Source organism: Manis javanica, chromosome 2 (assembly GCF_040802235.1).
Source record: "Manis javanica isolate MJ-LG chromosome 2, MJ_LKY, whole genome shotgun sequence".
In the NCBI taxonomy this organism is placed as follows: Eukaryota; Metazoa; Chordata; class Mammalia; order Pholidota; family Manidae; genus Manis; species Manis javanica.
In genome coordinates this window covers 26,139,380-26,147,575 of record NC_133157.1, presented here as the reverse complement: position 1 = coordinate 26,147,575, position 8,196 = coordinate 26,139,380, and positions in this window count along the sequence as shown.

The window sequence follows — 8,196 nt, the reverse complement described above, 5'->3', positions numbered from 1 at the left end:
GACAGAAGCAATCTCCTATTTTGCTTCAGACCCTGAGCCCTAAACACTATTTGCCACCACCTAAACCATTGACTGCTTCTCAAAAATTTCCCTTGCCCAACACATCTGAAAGAAATAACACACTTCTATCTGTAAAATGGTTATTGTATCAGTGATTTGAAAGGGAGAAGATGGTGAGATTTTTTTTTTTAGAGAGAGAGAAAGCATGCCCCAGGCTGCAGTGGTAGGGATGTAAGGATGCTGAGGAGAGGAAAGAGAGAATTTAAATTGCAAAATGTGCCCTAGGTGATTAGGCTATACCTAATTAGGAAGACATTCCTCCCTCTCCCTTATTGTAACTGAGAATATGATGCTAAATAAGAATATTAGACCTGTGTGTCATCTCCTGTGACACTACCTACCCATCTGTTCAGGGCAATTGCCAACAAGGCAGCCACTCATAACATAATCCAAATCTCAGGATGTCCAACCTATTCCATTGGGACACTTGCAAATACAATATTAAATTTCTTAACATTATGCCTTCCCTCTGACCCAGTAAGTCCCCTTCTGGGAATTAACTCTAAAAGAAATGGGAATAATCCATAAAGAAAGAGCTTTAGAGAAAAGATTTTCATTAAGGATTTATATATAATAATGAAAAAAATGAAATTGACTAAATTCCTAGGTAAATACAAGACACACTGTAGGAAATATAGATTGAAGTTTTATGTAGTGATTAACTGGAATAATTACAAAGAACTTGTACTAACAGAAAAATTTCCACTAAGTGGAAAAATTAACAGGTGGTATATCAATTATATAAAATATGCACTAAAAATGACTTGAAAACATACTGTGACCAACAGCTGCCCTTGTATGATGAGCTACTTCCTTATTTCTAATTTTCTATACTCTCTAAACTATTATTAGCATGACTGATTTTTAATGATAGTAAAATAAAACAAACTGTTTAAAAGTGAACTTCTTGTACACTAAAGCATTATAGTGAATATCTCTGGGTGAGTGGAATTATGCATTTGTGCTCTTCTTTTTATTTTCTGGTAATAAATATCCATTGTTTTTGAGAAAAGGGAAAAATAATAAAAGAAACATTTTTCAAATAGAAAAGAACAAAAGAAATGTCACTTTAGACTCTATAAATCCAATAATTCATTGAAAGCATTTAGGGTTTCCTTCCTCCTTTTGTCACCCAGTTCTTTATAACTTAAAATTAACAGACCATTATCAGTTTTTGTCTCACAGAAAGTCATCCCTTACAACACTGTAAGCCAATGTAAACCACAAACAGCAGAGGTCACATTCACTGAGCTGTGCATTTGCAAAATGCATAAAGAATTTTAGAAGATTCCAGAAATAAGAATCTTCCATAAGGATCTCCCCATTCCCAGCCAGTGAGGTACAGTTTCAATGGAAAGGACAAACCTTGGGTCACACAGTCCTGTCACTTATACCACCAAGAAACAGGCAGATCTTCCTCTACCTCTCCCTCTACACAACCACCTTAGCCAGAGCCATGGTTGACCATCTCTCACTTGGATTATTGTCATGTCCTCCTTACTTGTCTCAACACTTCCACTCTTTCCTCTTTCTTACCTTTTCTTCACAGAAAAGACAAAATGATTATTTAAAAATATAAATACGACCATTTCACCCCCTGCTTAAATCTTTGATGACACTCCCATTTTATGGCAAATATAATACATAGTCCTGTCCATGGTCTCGGAAATCCCATAGGATCAGAGTTGTCTTCTTTCCACCCTCACCACAGGCCACCCTGATTCCTGACCTCACCAGGTTCCCTGCAGCCACTCTGGAGTCAGTCCTGCTTCCTTGAGTCTAACAAGCTTTTTCCCACAATAGAATCTTTAAACCTGCTGTGGCCTCTGCTGCAAGAACTCTTGCCTTTTCTTTTCATGATTTCAGCTAAATGTCAGCTCCTTTGAAAGGCCTTTCTGACTACCCAATCTAAGCCACTCTCCTTCTGTCCCTGTCCCTAACATTCTCTATCATGGTACATAATGGTTTCCTTCATAGCACTTGTCACGATTTGTTATTGTGCATTTCTACCTTTGTTTTACTTGTTTACTGCCTGACATCCAGAGTATAAGCCCCATATCTGGTTTACTACCATTGTATTATTCTAGAGTATTGTGACTGTAGAATAAAAATCTGGCATTTAGTAGTTCCTCCATGGGTATAAAAAAACAAATAAAACAAAACAAAATTTGCTGAATGAACGAACCCAATTCTACCCTTTATTCATTATGTGTTCTTGCATAGTTTACTTAACCTCTCTATGATTCAGTTTCTTCATCTGTACAATGAGAATCCTGGTTAACCTATCCATGGATAAATGCTTCTAAAATACGTGGCTTGCAAGCGTCACAGAGCAGGCTCTCCTGAAATTATAGCACTCATGATGAAGCTTATTATGGGCTGGGCAGTTAATAGAGAAATCCCATTTTCATCTTGTGACTGAGAGAGCTTGTTCTTCTAATGGGTGGTATTGTAAAAAAAAAAAACACTACATCAGACACAAAAAGGTTGCTTGATGAATGTCCGATTGATGAATCAATTGTAAGTAAAAGCTTTAAATTTCTAACCTTTTAAAGTTCACCGTGTGCATTGTTTACAATGTTAAAAGTTGAATACAATTAAATGTCAACAGGAGGGTCGGTAAATAAGTCTGGAGCATTCAACAATGGAATTGTGTTCTTACATAGATTAGGATATAACAACTATTCGTTTTTTACAGTTATATATGAAATCACCAAGGCATAAAGAAATGAGGAACCTTGACAATAAACAAGTGAATTTAATTTAAGAAAGCAGAAAGCACAATTTTGAACTCATATGGCCAGATTACCTGTAAACTACCTTTAGATTTCCAAAGGGAGCTTGGGTAAAATGAGCATTATTCTAAGAATCAAGGCCTGGTTTCTCTCTTGACCTTGAGTAGATCCCTGCTTCTCAGTCTCATTTTGTAAAATGAAATGGTTAGACTAGATAATCCATAAGGTTCTGCTAATTCTAACATCCTAAGAGTTTAATACTTCATTTGCTATTAACAATCCTCATTGTTAACCATCATTTCTTAATTAATTATGATGGTTTACCCACATTACTTAATCTTATGAAAAAAATCACTGATGCTCTATCTTATGGTGGAAGAACCCAACTGGGGTCTATAAATGTGTCACATGAGGTATTACTCTGCCACCCTAATACTTTATAATCCAAAATTCATGTTTGCAATCTGGAGCATGAGCTCAAATGACTATGTACTTTAGAGACCCAAATTCAAAAATCTTAAATCTTCCATGTTGATAACTCTATAGGATAGTAATTCACCAAATAACTAACCAATTCTTACCAATAACATTATATGATAATCTTATTACCCCCAATGCAGTAACAATAACCAGGTACTCAAACCATGACTTGTAACTTGCAGTAGTATGGAGTGGTGCAAAGAACACAGCTTCAGTGTCAACCAAGCTTGGGTTCAAAACCCAGTTCAACTCTTAATTGCTATAAGATCTTAGGACAGTCCCTTAACTCCATAAGCTTGTTTCCTATAGAATGAGAATAAGAATGTCTCCCGCAAAGGGCTTGTGGGATTATATTAAATGACATACATGAGGCACCAGCCTTATTGTCTGGTATGCAATTTCCTTTCCTTCGTGAAAAATGGACTCTACTATGGGTTCCAATTGTGGAAGAGCAGATAGAAGCTCAAAGTAATGGTGGCCCTATTGCTGTCATAAGCCAACTCCAGAATCCAGTGCCTGAAAAGTCAGCATTTCCTCATTCTAAATCTTAGTGTAGATTCATGGTTGGTTCACACCCAAGCTTCATTAAATGAAGAGCCATTCATCTTAACATTTCTGAGCACTTATTCTATTCCAGTCACTAATTTGACTACTGTGGGTTGAAACAGGAGTAAGATACATTCCTTTAATGAAGTTACAGGCCAATGAGGGAACAATAAAAAAGAAAAAAACAAGCCCCCCAAAATGTGGCATGATAGATGATATAAATGGAGGTATGAAGAGTTCTCTGGTAGCATTAAATCCTGCCTGAGTATTTGAGAAAAGCTTCATGGAGAAAGGGACATTAAACTGCCTCTTTGAGGATAAATAAGAATTCACTACATAGAGAAAGCAATTCTATGAAAGAAATTGTATTCTCAAGGGCACAAAAGCTCTAGTGACGGAAATTGGGTGTGAGGTAGTGAAAAGTGACATGTAGAATGCCGGGAGGTAAAACTGTAAAGGCGTGAGTGTTGAAGCAGATTGTGTCTTTAAAACAGTTATTCTGGAAGCAGGATATTTCCAGAATAGACGCAGAAAGGCCTATGCCAGTAATTCAGGCCAAATTAAAGGTCTGAACTTAACTACTGACAATGGGAATGGAGAGGGAAAAATGGATTCAAGAATCATTTAAGAGATGGAACAAAAAGGATTTCTACCTGACTGTTTAATGGTTGTCTATTTGCTTCTTTTGCTGAACTGAGCTGTTATGTTCAGGACCATATCTTAATCATCTTTGTCTCTCCTGTTATGGCACAGTATCTAACAGTGGTACATAGTAAATGATAAGTAAATGCCCACTGAATGAATGGTTCAGGGTGAAAGAGAAGCAATTGTTGAGCACAGCTGAAAATTTTTTAGTTCATATATTCAGATAGTTGATCGAATTAAAAGTAAAATGTAAGAGAAGAACAGCTTAGAGTAGAGAAAGGACCTGAGCCCAGTTTGGGATGTCCTAAGTATGGTAACTGTGAGACAACCCAGTGGCAGTTGGGTATCTGGGGCTGGGGTTCTAGAGAGAGGTATGGACTGGAAATTATACAAGAAGGCGATTGTGGGGAAGTTGGGGTTCCTATGGCCAGGATCCTCACTGAACTTAAACCACCTGATGATGTAACTGGCCTGTTGCTGGGCTGCCGCTTCCACACCTGTGGGCAATAAGCTATTGTTGTGCTATATAGAGAGCTCGGCCCAGTGCTCTGGGCAGAGGCAGAGATACTAGTGCTCGACCTACCACCGGAGAACTCACCAGGTAATAAACCCTTTCACCCCAGGAACGTTTTGCTGTCGATTCCTTTGGTCACACTGAATCCATAGTGAACTTGCCCAGGGCTGAAACCCATTGACAAGACAGAGATGCTCAAGGAATGGGGTAGAAAGATCAGATCTCCTGTGTGTGGATGGAAATTTGAGCCTCTCTTTACAGACTTTCCAAGCTCTCCTCTTTTTTTACTACCTACCTGTGCTCTTCCTCCTCCCCTCTTCTGGGTACCAGCTCAGTTCTCCTTGGATGATGACAAACTGAAATTTCCCATGTGTAATTCAGGGGAAACAGCCCATTTGATTCAGCAAGGCTTCTAAAAGTCCCTCGTCTTAATCATAATCCAGTCATTACAAAGTCAAGATATGATAGAAGCTTGCATTCATCCTCTCCACCACTCCTCTCCATCCTTAGCATTCCCACAATTTTCCACTTAAGAAATTCACAAGGGGTACCATAAGAAAAAGAATTATGAAATCCAGTTTCACAGGACTAGAAATCATAACTTGTCCAGAAAAGCAAAACACATACTCTAAAAATTCTTATACAAAGGCAGGAAAACTGATGTTTAATGGTAACAACAATAAAAGGGCAATAGATCTCCCTGGTAAGTCAAAAATTAGCCTCTCACTTCAAGCATTCTCAGACATCTCAACATTGATATAAAAAGTAAGACATATTTAACCTTGCCAATTATAGTTTCCCATGTGATGCTCCAGCTCATAAAAATCATATGACCTTACATTTAGCAGAGGCCATTTTATTCCAGCAAAAATCAAATTGCTTTAATAAATTTATTCCTGTGCACCTCAAATCATCTGTGGATAAAATGAAGGTTCCTGTGGCCAGGATTCTCACCTGGCCCTGGTTGGCTGGCTTACTACACAGGTGTGGGCAATGCATCATTACTGATTCTAAAGAGCTCCGCCCGGTGCTCTGGGTGATACAGTAACACAGCTGCAGGAGAGCAGAGCAGATGCTGGAGTGGTGGCAGCACTGAGGACAGAGGCCCAGAGGACGGCTGTGTGGGTTGACTGTGCAGGCAATGAGGCCCAGAGGATGGCTGTGAGGTACGGCTGTGCACGCAGAGAGGCCCAGAGGCAGAGACCAGCTTGCTGCATGCAGACTTGCTCTGAGTGAATGGGATTTTAATGATTGACCTGCCACTGTGGAAATAAAGTTGGGTATAACCCTTTCACCCCAAGAACATTCTACTGTCATTTCTTTGGTCACATTGAATCCATAGTGAACTTGCCTGGGGCTGAAACCCATTGGCAAAACACCATCCCTATACAGAGAAGGCATAGGGGGTTATCTCTAATTTTGTTGGACAAGCCTAGCCACAGAGTGGCCCAAGGTTGCATATCAAGACAGGATCAGGTTAATATCTTAAAACTCAAATCAAAGGCTAAGCATCCGATTCAGTACTTTTGCCCACTAGGACAGACTGCCTTTTAGCATTCCAGTGTTTATCATCCCATAAAAATCATCTTAAAAGCTCAGTGAAATAAGCCAGGCAGAAAAAGACAAGTATCAAATGATTTCACTCATATATGGAGTATAAGAACAAAGAAAAAACTGAAGAAACAAAACAGCAGCAGACTCACAGAACCCAAGAATGGACTAAAAGTTACCAAACGGAAAGGAACTGGAGAGGATGGGTGGGAAGGGAGGGACAAGGGGGAAAAAGGGACATTACAATTAGCACACATAATGTAGGGGTGGGGGGTCACGGGGAGGGCTGTACAACACAGAGAAGACAAGTAGTGATTCTACAGCATCTTACTACTCTGATGGACAGTGACTCTAATGGGGTATGTGGTGGGGACTTGATGGGGGGAGTCTAGTAACCATAATGTTGCTCATGTAATTGTAGATTAATGATACCAAAATTAAAAAAAATTTTTTAATGAAAAAAAATTCATCTTAAAAGAGTCTCTTGATTAGAAGAAAGAAAAAAAATCTTTTAAGAATCTTAAAGAAAGGGCATCTAAACATCTCCTGAATACTAGAATAGGTTAAATACTTCGTTTAAAGCTACACAGCTAGTTAAGGAGTCAGAATTTGAATCCAGGTCTGTATGATTAAGTCCATGGTGCAAGCCTACTCACAATGTCACAGAATTTTAGAAACTGAAGGAAACTTATTAATCATCCTTCTCAATCCTCTCTGGTGTCCATGAACAATCCTCCACCATCTCTGATACATAATGATCCAGCTTTTGCTTGAACACCCAGTGGTAGAAAATTTACTGAGAAGGCACCTAATGTTATTTTAGGGCAGCTGAAACTCACTTCCCTAAGCTTCTACCCACCTGTGAAAGTTCTAGATAACAATAGAGCAGTGGCCCCAGAGGACTTTAGAAAACACAAGGAAGGAAAGAAATAGCAACTGAAAGACTGCAAGTTTAATTTATATGCTCAATATAATATGAAAACAAATGCAACCTTTCTGGTTTTATTTCTCTCTGATTTCACGGAGATATTAATCCAGCAACAGTTCAAAGAAGGTATTCTATATGTAAGGATAGCTGAAAGCCTCAGGACCAAGAAGTAAACATCAGCCGGGTTCCTATGCTGTGAACACTTCACAAACCCTGAAGGAACATTCAGAGACATGAGAAACACCTCCCAACAGTGGGAGAGGTAACAGCTTTCCAGTCACTTCCTGAAAAGAATGCATGTATACAGCACCCAAAGCTCCACAATTCACCAATTGGCAGTGGATGTTTTTTGAAAGCCATCTGGTTTAATTTGAAAGTTAACTGAAAGCTGCTGATGGGAGTATTAAGACTCTCTTGGGACTCAAAATTATAAGATTCACCTAAAACCCCACATTTCATTCTTCCCTTTTGCTCTTTCTTTGGAGTCATTAATGTGTCCATAATGGGGCTCAGAACAACACTTAGAGAGTGTAAATGTGTAGTAGCACATAACAGACCTAATAACACTGGGAATGAGAATTAAAATCAGTCTTTTTCCAGTTTGAGTTTGAGGGTCTTTGAAGAGTTTTACCTAAGAATAGAGTAATGCTAGTATGTTAAAGCTAAATGGATTGCTTAACGGTTATAGAATTTCTGATGGGGATAATAAAAAAGTTTTAGAAATAGTCGTGATGCAA